General features: G+C 54.4%; 1 protein-coding gene across 1 annotated transcript in view; it reads right to left on the reverse strand.

Annotated features, from left to right (window-relative positions):
- Positions 1-14,611, reverse strand: part of TMPRSS9 (transmembrane serine protease 9) — a 67,943-nt gene that overhangs the window by 33,803 nt on the left and 19,529 nt on the right. The window lies entirely within an intron of this gene.

Below are 14,611 nucleotides of genomic sequence, written 5' to 3' on the forward strand. Positions count from 1 at the left end.
CATTTCTACACTGGCAACTTGAGCTGGGGGGCTCTAGACCAGACCTCAGGTGTGTGGCTAGTTCAGCTCAGAAGCCAGCTGGCTGGGTTCTTCAGTGAACCAACCCTTCCCGCCAGCTGTGGAGGTTCCCTCCTTGCTACGGGCCCCCTGACATTTCCTGCTGGGGCCTTGCAGGTTCCAGGGCCAGGTCTGCTCCATGTCTGCACTGGTCAGGTTGTTCCCTGAGCGCCTCTTGCTCTGGATCTCACCAGTTCAAGCGCTTTTCCGCTCCGCAGTTGCTGTACAGACGTGGCATCATTGGCAGAGCTGTGCAAGCCCTGGGCTCCGAGGGCCCAGCTGGGCTCCTTCTGGCAAAAGGGATCTGCAATCGGCCCCCTTTGCTGACGCTGCCCAAGCAGGAAGTCTCGGGCTCGTAGCTGGGGTGACCCCGAGGAGCTGACAGGAGCCCAGAGGCTGGTCAGAGTTAGGGGTCAACGTTACACAGTTCCTCTTCATGCACACAGCCTGTTTTGCTCAACTGCACCTGACCTCTGAGGCTGCAAGAGCAGCTGCCATGCCCCTGACTTTCCTTCACAGCCGTGTCAGATCGGTCCTTAGCATAGCAGCACCCAGGAACTGTGGCCAGTGGAAGTGGCGGAGGGCAGTACCTCCATGTGCTGGGTGGTGCAGCCAAACAGGAGCCATGTCAGGTAAGTGTCTGCAAGCCCTGCCCCCACCCTCCTTCCCAAACCCTGCGTCACCAGCCCGCTCTATGGGCTGGAGCACAAGAGGCTCCCAGGAGCCGCGGACTGTGGGAGTGAGACAAGCCTCACGCTCTCTTTTATTCCCTTCTCACTTTTGTGGCCCTGCCTGATTTTTCTGCAGGTCAGTGGCCCCAGCCCATGGCCTAGGGAGGCTGCAGAGTCTCCATCACTGGAGAGCTGTAAGAGCAGGTTGGACAAACGCCCCTTAGCGATGCTCCAGATCAGTGCGCCTCAACTGGTGTGCCAGGGCACACTGGTGTGCTGCAGAGCGGCACTTGCTGTGCCCCAGGGACGCATGCCAGGAGTGCTGTCCGCTGCTCTGCGCGTGTGTGCCACTGCTTGATGGGCAAAGCACATGGTGGCAGGAGCAGTGGCAGCTGCTCTGGTGGGTTGCCAGCATCGGGTTAGAGCAGGGCGGAAGCGGGATCGGGTTAGAGTGGGGGAGGGAGGGGCTGGGAGTGCCTAGCTCTGGATTAGGAGAGGAGAACTGGGCTAGAGTAGGGGGAGGCTGGGGGTGCCTGGCTCTAGGGGAGGGACAGAGGACGGGGTTGGGGGGGCTGGCTCTTGGGGAGCAGAGGGGATTGGGTTATATATATGGGGGGTGCGGTGGAAATATAACGAGTGCTGCAATGTGCCATGAGGTGATCGAGGTTGCTGAGCACTGATCTATCCAGCTGCTGCTTGGCCCTGCCAACCTCTCGAGGTCCCTTCCAGTTCTATAAGTCGGTGAGTCTGTGACACAAGTGAACAGAGGGGTAAAGAACGAGGAGGACAGTTCCGCAGAACGCTCTAAAGCCCTTGGCAACCTCGGCCTATTGGAACAGTGTGTACAAGACAGGGCACGCAGGCTGGACATTGGGGGAGTACGTCTCCATCTCTGGATGCTGCATCCGGCGCACGCGGCTGCACTTATCATAGAATCATACAACACTAGGACTGGAAAGGACCTCGAGTGGCCATTGAGTCCAGCCCCAATGGCAGGACCAAGTACTATCTAAACCATCCCTGACAGACATCTATCTAACCTATTCTTAAATATCTCCAGCAATGGAAATTCCACAACCTCCCTTGGCAACTTATTCCACTGTTTGACCGCCCTGACAGTTAGGAACTTTTTCCTAATGTCCAACCTAAACCTCCCTTGCTGCAGTTTAAGCCCATTGACTCTTGCCCATTGCCTCAGAGGCCAAGAAGAACAAGTTTTCTCCTTCCTCCTTATGACTCCCTTTTAGATACCTGAAAACCGCTATCATGTCTCCCCTCAATCTTCTCTTTTCCAAACTAAACAAGCCCAATTCTTTCAACCTTCTTTCGTAGGTCACATTCTCTAGACCTTTAATCATTCTTGTCGCTCTTCTCTGGACCCTCTCTAGTTTCTCCACATCTTTTTTGAACTGTGGTGCCCAGAACTGGACACAATACTCCAGCTGAGGCCTAACCAGCGCAGAGTAGAGCGGGAGAATGACTTCTCGTGTCTTGTTCACAACACACCTGGTAATGCATCCCAGGATCGTGTTTGCTTTTTTTGCAACAGCATCACACTGTTGACTCATATTTAGCTTGTGGTCCACTATAATCCCTAGATCCCTTTCTGCTGTACTCATTCCTAGACAGTCTCTCCCCATTCTGCATGTGTGAAACTGATTGTTCCTTCCCAAGTGGACCACTTTGTATTTGTCCTTATTAAACTTCATCCAGTTTACCTCAGACCATTTCTCCAGTTTATCCAGATCATTTTGAATTATGACCCTATCCTCCAAAGCAGTTGCAACCCCTCCCAGCTTGGTATCATCTGCACACTTAATAAGCGTGCCTTCTGTGCCAATATCTAAATCACTGATGAAGACATTGAACAGAACCGGTCCCAACACAGACCCCTGCGGAACCCCACTTGTTATACTTTTCCAGCAGGGTGTTAAAAGGGAGAAAGGGGGAAGGCAGAGCGTGTACGAAACTGCCATTCAAGCTTTTAACTTGCCAAGCAGAACAGTCACGAGGTAACTTGGGCATGGTACCCTGCACGTACCTGCATGAGGAGGGGGCTTCCGAGAGCAGAGGGAGCCTTCGCCTCGCACAGTGAGGTGCAGAATTTTTGGCCTGAGGGCTGCGTCTGGGTATGGCTCTCCAGGGTGTGGCCATGTGTGCCCAGGAGGGACTTGGGAACGCTGCTGCGGGGGGCAGGGGAGCTGCTGTGGAGGGTGGGGGTTGATCCCAGATTCCCAGAAATAGTGCAGGGAAGTCATGTGGGTGCCGTGTGCCTCGGCTGCATGCTGGAAGATGGTGGAATTGTGAGCTGGGGCTGGGCACACCAGACACACAGAGTGGGGCAAGCCCCTGACCCGCTCCCTAGGAAGCGTTTGAGGGCTGGTTGAAAACCTGCTGAGCTGGACGCACCCTGCAGGCCATAGTTTGCCCACCCTCGACCTAGCAGAAAAAGTCACACTAAGACCTGGCCTCGGGAGGAGCAGGAGAGTGGTGCTTTTGCTCTCCAAGGCACAGGGGGACTTTCAAATGGTCCCTCCAACCATCAATGCCTTTCTCCACCTCAGCCTGGTGAGACACACAGATTTCTGCTCCAGCCTCTAGCTCTAAACCACTGGCCAGAGAGTATCCATCTGTCTGTATCACCCACTCAAAGCTTGCTGCCTCTTGCAAGGGTGCAGTGCAGGCAGGAGCTGGGAGCAGAGAGGCAAGCAGACACCTGTGTTAAGCCAGACCTGGCCCTGGAAGGTCAGCGGTGCAGCTTACTGGGCTGGGCTGGGCTGCATAAGCCCTCACGCCGCCTGGCAGTACATTTTGACACTTGCAGCCACAGCCACCCAGCTTGGCCTGGCCACAGACTGTAGCGCACAACATGGTATCAGAATTTGGGATAGTTGCCCCTTTGGCAAACAGGAGAGAGGTAAAGGGCACGTATATAAGCCCCCAGCCCTCACCAGGAAAGAGCTAAGAGTCATATATTGTAAGCTATAGCCTGTGGATCAGGGAAAAGATACAGCAGGGAAATTGGAATGCCTGGAACCAATGTGGGCCCCACTCAACACCTTCCCAGCGTTTCAGTCCAAGAGGGAGGAGAAAAGGAGAGCTGACTACTAGCATATTGCTATCAGCCAGAGAACCAGGGGACAGGAAGCCCTGCCTGGGCTGGGCAGAGCAGAGCAGAGGGGACCACCTGGAAGGGAGGAGAAGGGAATCCTACCCAAAGGAGAGAGGGTAAGAAAGCCACAGTAGCCACAGCCCCAATTCAAACGAACAGTAAGACATGGATTTTCCAGAAGTGAGGGGGAACAACCTTTGCACCTACTTGAGCTGGGTTGTAGGGGTTCTGGCATCAAGACTGTGTATATCTTTCTGAAAGAGCTGCTCTAGCTTAGCTATAAGCCTTGGGCTGAATGCAGGAACCTCTGAGCGAGCCTCTGGCCAGAGCTGTGCAGGTCAGCCTGGCTGATCCAAATGGTCACTTCCATGTTTCGAAAGTGATGAATTACTCTGTGTAACAGAGCCCTGACGCTAGTCCTGCGTCCCTGAATGCATGGCGCATGGGGAGCTGGGATTTGAAGGGCCAAAGAGGAGGCAGTTCCAGCTTTCAGAGAGTTGTCTTGGCCAGGTGGTCTGTTTCAGAGGGAGTGCCTGCTGTTGGCCAGCCATGACTGAGGCTTGCCTCAGTTTCCCCCTTACAGCCATTTGATAAGTTCACAGAGGCCAAATATTCAAAACATTCTCCGTTCCAGGATCCAGTTGAAACTGAGAGGCAGCAGGTTTAGAACAAGAGAAAGGAAACATTTTTTCACACACTGCACACTAAGCCTGGGGCCTCTTTGCCAGAGAAAGCTGTGAAGGCCTAGACTATAATAGGATGCAAAAAGAAGAACTAGATACATTCATGGTGTATAGGCCTGGGACGGACAGGGTTTGCCCCCATTTGCCAGTAGCTGGGAATGAGCAATAGACCTTTTATCTCACCCAGCATGGCCATTCTTTTTTCATTTTCATACAAAATGTTTGGATCTAAATGAGCTGTTACCACTCAAGAGAGAGATCCTGGAGTCATCGTGGGTAGTTTTCTGAAAACATCCACTCAATGTGCAGCGGCACTCAAAAAAGAAAACAGGATGTTAGGCCCCATTAAGAGCCGACTAGAGAATAAGACAGACATATCACAATGCCATTATGTAAATCCAGAGTATGTTCACGGTATGAATGTTGCACACAGTTCTGTTCACCCCACCTCAAAAAGATCATAGAATTAGAAAATATACAGAGAAGGGCAACAAAAGTATTGAGCCCACCACCGCGTCTCTCGAAACAGTTTTCAGGAATTTGAAGTTTTACGTGGAGATACACATATATCCCATAGAGCTGGAAGGGACCTCAAGAGATCATCCAGTCCGGTCAGCTGCCTTCCAGCTGGACCTATCACCATCCCTGCGCTGATTTTGAGTTGTTGCATATCCACAGTGCTTGACAATTTAAAGGTTTGGTCATTACAAAGAAAGTGAGCTGTGAAGCAATTACTGATTTCTGGGTCCTCCAGATTTACCAGGGAGGGCTGGAAGGAGCTTAACAAATGTGAGAATTTCCTGGTTAGCTGTTCTCTGTCTGCTGCTTTAAAAATTGGTTCTTTTTGTCCATGTCTCACTACTGGCAGGACGGGAGCTTCTGCTTGGAGATGAACTTCATCTGCTTTCCTTCTTGCCTCAGCTGTTCAAGATTGAGGGTCTATTTAGCTAGTCCCACATTTTTGGCTGGTTTGGGAGAACTGCTTGAAAAATCCAGCTAAAACTGCCCTGAACAGGAAGCAAGGAGGGATAGTTGACAGGCGACCCTAAGCCAAAGCTCCAACAAAGAAAAGCCGGTGGAAGAACCCCCATGATTACAGCAGCATGTTCCAGCTGGAAAGAACATTTTTAATAACTGTCCTTTCCTTAGTCATCCGGCAGCTCAAGGGGTACAAAATAATATACTGATTTGACCACAGGACCTGATGCGCCTGGTTCTTACCTTTGATACAGAAACTGCTGCCAGGCTTCAACGTGACAGACCCTCATGTGATCTGTTAGGTCGTTGCTCTGGGCTGTGAACCAGTAGCACAAAGACTCTTGTCTTTTCAAAGCTGCTGTGAGCATGAGATGCCCACTCAGGAGGCAAATTGGGGCACAGCTGAGGAGCCAGTGCCTGCCAGCTGCAGTCATTAGAGAATTGCTCATCTGTGTCCAGACTGGCACACGTGGCCAGCTCCCACGCACCCTGCTCCTCGCCTGCCGGGGTATTGAGACCATCACATCTCCTCAGTGTTAGTAGCGTGACAGTCTCAGCATGGCTCTTGGGGACAAGGGAGACCCTCCAGTCCTCAGGATGAAAGCCGAGGGGCCAATGCTGCCCTCCTTCTCAGTCAGACTTGGGGCCCTCTCTTGCTTGCTCTGACTTCTGCAGGATCAGAGTGGGGGCTGACAACCAGGAGACAAGCCCAGGGCAGGCAGCCCTCGGCCCTTGACACAAACCAGGCTTGAGACGAGAGCTCCTCATGAAGAGGAGGCCGTGTGCACCCCTGCTCGGTGACACCACTACCCTAGTCTACCTGGCGGCAGGACAAACGATGGGAAAGGGAATAGCCCAGGGGCCCTGCAGCAGCAGCCCCAGTGCAGGATGGTTGGATGCTAAGGATCACCTCAGGGACTGGTGAGACCGGCAGATGGGAATGCCCCGGGGGCCTTCCAGGTGCATGGGGCCTGAAGGGAATGCTGAATCCGGAGGACAGAAGCTAAGGCAAAGAGGGCTGTCGGTTCCTGGGGCAGTGGAGGCCTGGGTAACGAGAGGGGTCTGTTGGGATTAGGCTGGGCTTGTTGGGGGAGCTTCCGGCTCAGTATGAGCTGGGGAGATGGGGCCCATGCAGCCCAGTGCATGCTCCCCACCAACACGGGGGCGCTGCTCAGGCTGCTTCCCCCAACCCCTCCTCTCAGTGTTCAGGGCTTCCCACTGGCTCAGCACAGCCGAGTGGCACTACACGGGGCAGGGCCGACGCTCTCCCCTTGTCTGCCTACGCCAAGAGATCCCCTGCCAGTGGCTGTGAGCCTGCCCCACCGCGCCAGCCATTCAGCTGCTGCACTTGGCGCCCAGGCAGGCGGGGTGGCGCATGGCAGCTGCCATTCGGCATGGGAGCCCAGCCAGCAGGCTCTGCTCTGCCGGCCCTTCCTGGGGATGCGCAGGCCCAGGGAAGAAAAGCTTGGCCGGCATTGCAAGGTCATGCGGCAGCGCGAGGCTAAGCACTGGGCCTGGGAGACAACCAGAGCCCGAGGAAACACTCCTCTTGAACAAGCACTTGTGCTCTGGCAGCGCAAGCTGCAAAGCGGCGTGAGCGGGTGGCTGTGCTGACAGCGGGCGGAATTGAGGGCTCGTCGGCTTTCAGTTTAGGGAAATAACACTCCCGCCCCGCCACAGCCCGGCTAACGCCTGCCTCACAGCACTGCGCAGTGCTTCCCGCAGGGAGGTTGGCTTTGTTACTGCTTACAGGGCAGGGGCTGCCCTAGGCCGGGCCCCTGTGCAGCACCCTGCACAAATACCCCATCAATGGGAGAAGCCAGGCCTGCCCAGGCCTCGCTCCAGCCTGCTCATGGCCCTCTCTCAATGCTTCAGTGATGCTGTGGCAGGACATTTGCTGGGGAGGCGGCTGGAGCTGCGCCGCCTGCGCCATTGCACGATGGAACGATCCACCCGCACTGCTGGGTAACTCTTCTTCAGGCTGTGTCATCCCTTTGAGTTGTTCCCAATGGGCCCATGTGCCCTTGCAGGGCTGGAACATCGGCGTGAGCGTGGCCTGAACCAGAGTGGAGTGAGGACAGCAGGTGCCCCCCAGCAAACGCAGGTCCTCAGCATGGCATTGGGTTTGTGTTCCCTCCGTGGGCTGCATGGAACAGGCCCAGGGCAGAGCGCAGTGCAGGGAAACGTGGTGCTGGGCACGCACCAGCGTTAGGAGCTACCCGAGCTGAAATCCTGCACAGAAAGCCTGACTGAGGCGTCCGAGCTCAGGAAGCCAGCAGCCAGCCCGGAGCCCAGGGGGATGGGAAGCAGGAGCACAGTCACCTGTCTGCAGGCCCTTGTTCTTGCCATCAGGGTGCTATGCTGTAGGGGACTTTGCCATTAGAACCCCGGGGTGGGGGTCCTTAGCCCCCACTGGCCGGTGAGCCTGCCAGGCCTTGCTCTTCAGGCAGCTCACTTGCCTGGTCCCTGCCAGGGCAACAAAGGGTCTCAGTATAACCCAAACAACTGTCATTCTTCTGCCTCCCTGGGGCTCCCTTAACCCTCTCTGTTCCCAAGCTCCCACAGCAGGGATAGAGCATCTCGCAGCTGGCCAGCATGTTCTCCCTAAGGGCCTCTGGCTCCCCCCTGTTCTTTACAGGCCCTGGTGCTGGGCCCTGCTGGACCCCCAGCTGCTTGCTGTGGGCCTCTTCCAGCCTCTTCCCAGAAAAGGAGTCCCCTTACTCCTGCCCTCTGGCTACCCTCCCTAGGAGGGGCACACAGCTCTCCATCTGTGCAGCCAGTATCAGGCTTTCTAACTGTTTCCATCACACTCAGCTGGGCCAAGTGCTGGCTGGTGACATCGAGCAGTGAGGCTATTTCAAGGTATCTCAGTAATTTTCCATTCCTATGCCCTTTGTCCTTCTGTCTCACTTCGGAACCTGCCGCGTATCCTGCTCCTTTTCTCGCTGCCACTGGAAAACGAGGTGTCCTGGTAAGTTGCAGGGCGTTAGCTGACAGTAGGAGGAGGAGGCACTGAGCTTCAGCTGAACTGAATGGAGATTCCCCTGGCTGGGGATAGGCAGAACCACAGCAACCCAACTGAGCACTGAAACGGGAATGGACTGATGCCCTGGGGTTGCTCGCAGTGGTTGGATAGGAAGGGATCCCACAGCCAAGTTTTGCAGCAGGCCCCATGGGATCAACACCATCCCTGGCAGGAGGTAATTTTCCCTGGGCAAGCGTACAGCACAGCTGGTGGGAATGGGAGAAAGTCAGTGGGCCAGGTCTCGGCACCATGGGCAACGCACCGGTCCCATGGGAGAATCTCCGTAATTATTAATCAGTACTGTCAGACTTAACCCCAGTTTAACACCCAGTTTGGCTGAAAAAATACCATTGCTGCACTAAAGGGGGTCAGTTTTCAAAGCTAAAAATAATGATCAACAGTAATTGTGAGGATAAATTTAAAAGAGCCGTGTACATGAAAATTGGGTGTTGTTCAAGCATTTCTTATGCACTGCCCCAAAAGCTGCAAATTCTCAGCTGAAACAATGGCTACTTTACTCTTAATTGAAAAAAATCTTGATTAAAATGAAGACATGACAACATTAAAATCAGAAACCGAATTGCGCGTTATGTACCAGGTGACAGCAACAACTAGAAATGAGATGTGTGAAATGCAGTGAAAGGTATCAACAGACTAAGGAAAATAGGGTCAAGGGCAAGAAAGATTTAAAAAAAAAATGTCAAAGAGCTAAAGGAAGAGCAGCAGTACAAGCCGGACCGCCTGGCGACCTGACCGGTGCAGACCCAGAGAATTTGCTGGACCATAGGAAGGCAATATTGTCCAGAAACATCACCAACACTTCCATGGCGTATTGGGCTCACTGGAAACATTTAGAGGCAAATTACAGCTAAATACCAGCACAGAACACTGAGAGCCAGGAAACAAATTTTACGGGACCACGGGAAAGATGACCACACCCATCCAGTGAACATCCAGGCAATTAAAAGCTTGCTGGACCACAGATATTGCTGGATGAGCGAATGCCAGATTAGAGAGGTTCAACCTGTGGTACAGCTCCAATAATAAACAAGTGGCAACAATAAAACTGTCAGTAAAGATGCAGGACAGACAGAACTGTTCAGTAAATATTTGAGAGAGAAGCTGGCTGATGCATAATGATGTGGGGAGGGATAGCTCAGTGGTTTGAGCATTGGCCTGCTGAACACAGGGCTATGAGCTCACTGCTTAGAGGGGCTATTTACAGAGCTGTGGCAAATAGATAAAAAGAAAATCTCTCAGGGATGGAGATAGGTTCTGCTGTGAGTGCAGGGGACCGGACTCAATGACCTCTCAAGGGCCTGTCCAGCACTATGAGACAGGTATAGCCCCTTAGTGTATATGAAACAGCTTCCTCAAAAGTGTCTAAGGAGAATGTTAAGCTGGTTATACAGTACTTAGCATTTTAAAATCTGCAGCTCTGACTACTTTGCCAAGGAGCTCTTTAGATCAGTGATGTTAATAATTCTTCAAAAATAAGGAAAATTTCAGAGGGAACGAAGAAAACTAATGTCATGCCAATATTGTTTTTAAAAGCATTTATGGGGCTAGTTGGTTAATGTAGGCTAATCCAAGAGGAAACAATGGAACAGTTGGTACAGGCTATCAAATAATTTAAGATTAGAATTATCATTAATCAACCAATCAATAAGATGTCCTGGAACTGCACTGGATATCTTGCTTTGAATTTACTGGTCTGGGTGATAGCAGGGGCTGGGTTTCCTGAGCCCCACTACCAGCTCCTCTGTCCTGATGGGAGACGAGAGGGGGAGAGTCACCGTTGCTCCCAGTCACTATGTAAGTGACTAAAATGCTCCGTGAGCGTCGGTCTGACTCCGCCTGGCTTGTGAGCCCTGTGTGCTCCCTGGCTGTTCCTGGCACTGAGCGCACCTGAGGGTGGTACAGCTCAGCCGCACGTCGTACGAGTGCCCGCCGCATGGAGGCAACACTTCCCCGCTGCCGTGTGACCTTGGGTGGGGACTCACCAGAGCACGCTGGAGCAACAGGCAGGTCCAGGGGCGCAGCAGCTCCCTCCTCACCCTGCATTTCCCCAACAGCTGTGGTTTGCGGGCTCCACAGTCCAGCTACCTCAGAAGACACCTCACGCAGATCACACAGCCTGGGGTCTCATGCTCCTGGCCTGGGGCCATCCACAGCACAAGCAGGGCTGCAATCTGCACCGGACGTGGCTGCCAGCACGTGTCCCTGCGGCCGGGGTGCGGGAGTGTACGCACACTTCCCTGCCAGCCTCTGCTCTGGCCCCGCCCATCCTCCCCCAAGTTGCACCCCTTCCTCCTAGCCCCTCCCCCAAGGACACGGCCTCAGGGATTACCGGCGGGAGGGTCTGCTGTGGGCTGGTAGCAGGGGTCAGGCTCCCACACGCACTGGGGCAGCAGGAGCCACAGGGAAGCAGTGCAAGGTGCCCTCTCCTAGGCCAGCCTGGTCACTCTGCTTCATTGCAGTGGTGGGCATGAGAGCGCCACATGGGCTGCGCTGCACTGCCCTGGACTGCGCTGCACTGCGCTGCGCTGGACTGCACTGCGCTGCACTGCACTGCTCTGCACTGCACTGCGCTGCGCTGCACTCTGCAGTGGGCTGGCCTGGGACGTGGCGGCAGAGCAGAGCAGAGGCTCCTGTGTTGTTCCACTTCCCTGCAGCGAGCACGCGCGTGCATGTGGCCTAATCCCCGCTGCCAGCCCCAGCCTGCCCATGGCCCTGCGGGCTAACCTGCATAGGACGGACTGTCCTGCCTGTAGGGTGGCCAGGGCAGCCACCACGGAGTCCTGCAATGCACAGGGCCCGTGGGAACTGCACTGACTGCACCCGTCCTATGGCCAGCACAGCACCACACCCACCTCCCCTGGGTCACAAGGACATGCAGGCAGCAGCATGGCGCTAGCAGCCAGAGGTCCTCCAGCCCACTGCAGGCAGGGGGTGTTAAATTGCCTGGGGCAGCAAGCAGGGCTGGGGATGCCTGGGAGGGGAGCACGCAGGCAGGCCCTGTGGGGGGCCCCTGCTGGCCTGCTAGGGGGAGTTGAGGGCTGGCACTTGCCTAAGATACATTGAGTTTGAGCCCCCTGACTTAACCCTGTTCTCCCACTGCATCTGCCTGGTGGTGACATTAATGGGCCACTGTGCTGTAAGTGAGCCTAGGGTTGTGGCTGGGGAGTGGGGGCGGTGGCAGGACTGATGAGGAACAGAGAGTTCTTTGTCATCCAAAGAAGTGGCACATTGAGAGGGGGAAGGGAGGAAAGAGACCCAGAGAAACTGAGCGGCGGGGTCGGTGCCGAAGAGAAGGGCTTTTCAGTGCTGTTCAGGAGGCGTCAGCGGCTCTTTTAAGTGAAGCTTCCCGATAAGAGACTTGAAAAGGTCACCTCTTTGTGAGGAGAGAGCTGGAGAGAAGGGCCGGGAGCCGGGGGTGTGGGGGGGGGAATCATCTATTCAAACTGCCTTTTATGTGGAGCTTGGGGTTTTGTTTTCCAACCGTAAATGAGCCGCTGCAGAGATGAGCAGATGCTGGCGCAGTGGCCCCTGTGTTTTGGCTGCAGTGAGTGTGTTTGTTGACAACCTCTTGGTTTGACAATTCAGATGCTGCTAAGAGGAGACAGGTAAGAGATGGTTTTGCAATGGCACCTGCGACCTAGATGCATGCGAATGTGCTCTCTCCTCCTTTGTGTCCAGGGTCTTGACGCAAATTGGCTACCACTTGTCAGTGAGGTTAACTTACTTCAGACAGGACAACACCTCAGACCCACTCAGGCGGCCCTGGTGAAGATGAAGTGGGGCCAGATTCTGACGTATTTTTGAACAATTGTGTCTTCGCTACTGGTGAAGATTTGCCCACGGGCCTCAGTATGGAATTCATGACACTGATGTCCCTGGCGAGCGGGAGGAAGAAATATTCAGAGAAGGATGTTTTCTTTCCTCTCCATGAACTCAGTACTCATCCTGTGCTTAATAAAGCTGCTATTCATTGAGAGAGAGGGCAATGTGGAAGGTTAAGACACAGGCTAGGAAGACCTGCCAATGAAAAGGGGTTTGAAGTCCTCTCTTCTCTTTCTCCCCCCTCGTCGCCCCAGACTTGCATCTCGGCCCAGGGGATTAGCTGGCATCTGAAGGGGTAGGGCAGGGGTGGGCACTAAGGAGGCTGCAGGCTGTGGTCAGCACAGCATGGCCACTTGCAGCTCTCACGGGCCACGGATCACTGGTCCCAGGCTGTCAGCGGTGCGGGAAGGGGTGTCCGTGCCACTTCCTGCAGCTCCCCCACTGGGAAGGGTGATTTGCAGCCAACGACAGCTGCGAGCAGCCACACTGGTGGCCATGCAGGTAAATAAAGCACTGGTGGCCTGCAGAGGCTAACGCTGCTGAACTGTGTTGGGCCTGTGGGGTGCTTGGAGCCTTCAGTAGCGTGAGGCTGGCAGCTTGCACGCCTGCCCCAGGAGTGGACACAGCACTGCTGGAGAAGTTATCTGAACAGGTCCAGCCTCATTGAACTTGCCTTGTCCATTCTGTCACGGTTTGACGTCTCTTCACAGGTCAGGCTCCTGGGGTTTTTCTGATGTTCTCCCTTAGGGACAGATTTCCTCTCTTCCCAATATCTCTCTCTCTCTCTGTGTCCCCTTCTGCCCACAGCGTAACATCACCCCCATAGGCCTTCTGGCCTCAAGCTCCTTGGCTCCTCCTTGAGCCTGCCACTTCCCCAACGGTGAGTGTGGGGGGCGGATGCTGACCTGCTTGCTGCTCTGGGCCAGGCCAGTGACCACATGGAGCGCAGCCTCTACCTTCACCTCAAATTCCTCTCACTGCTGCTGTCTCTCCTTGGGCCACTTCCCCACAGCCCTAGCATCTGCTTTGCCCTTGGTTGGGGCCGGCAGCCGCCCCTTCTCTGGCAGCTTGAGGGGGATGACCCACCACTGTAGGGAAATACTTAATAATGGACTTTTCAATATGACAGAGAAACTTATCACACAACCCAGGGGCTGGACACTGAAGCTAGACAACTTCACACCAGAACTAAGGTGCACGGTTTTAACTCAGTAATTTACAATGGGAATAATTCATCACTTACCCTTGCTGTCATTTTTCTAACCAACTTGCTCTGAGAATTATTTCGGAGCAGTTTTCTGGCTTGTTTTATACCAGAGGTAGACCAGATGCTCAGAATTGTCCTTTTTAGCTTTGGAATCTACCAATAAACCCCCTAGCAACAAACCACATTTTTGAAATGCTGGCTCCAAGGCCAGGGTGACCCTCTATCCTGTTTTGGCTGGGACGGTCCCGTATTTCAGGTGGCAGGAAGGCGTCCCAACTTATTTTAACCAAAGGGCTAATTGTCCCGTATTTTCTCCTCCTGCTGAGCTGTCCTTCCCCCAGGTCACCTCAGTCACAGCTGCAAGTACCAGGTGCTGGCCAGAGAGCATGTGTAGCACATACTGACTGGCCAGGTGTGCAGGCAGCAGCAGCAGGAGAGGGAGCCAGCAGGGGCCATGCCATAAGGTAAGGCAGGGTATGGTGGGGAGAGGTGGGGGGTAACGTGTGTCCTCCCCAAAGTCCTTTTTGCTGCCCCTCCAGCCAGGGAGACTTCTCCCACCAAGGCAGGGTTGCAGCCCCATTGCCGGCACCACGCAGCTTGGGGAAGGCGGGAGCAACATCCGCGGCACTTGCAGCCCCATTGCCAGCTCTCTGAAGCACAGGGCAGCCAAGGAGTGCTGCTCCCACAGGGCAAACACCCCTGGAGCTGGGAGCTCCCCTGCAGGACAGCAGCCCCCATTGCTGGCAGCACAGGGCAGCCGTATGGTATTTTGCACCATTAGAGTTCACATTTTCAAACTTTCCTTCATAACCAAGAGGGCTAGAAATCCTTTCTTGTAGTACAAGTGGGATCGCCACCTACTCGCCTGAGCCCAGGGCTGGAGAAAAACAACCTGAATGGACAGACTGGTGATGTAATCCCAGATTTGGTAACACACTTTGTCTCAATCAGGGGTTCCCTCAGAGACCTAACTGTGAGCTCCCCTGCAGAGGGAGGCAGCCAGTTTCCAGCAGCCTGCAGTGTGGAACAGCTGGG

Source organism: Carettochelys insculpta, chromosome 27 (assembly GCF_033958435.1).
Source record: "Carettochelys insculpta isolate YL-2023 chromosome 27, ASM3395843v1, whole genome shotgun sequence".
In the NCBI taxonomy this organism is placed as follows: Eukaryota; Metazoa; Chordata; order Testudines; family Carettochelyidae; genus Carettochelys; species Carettochelys insculpta.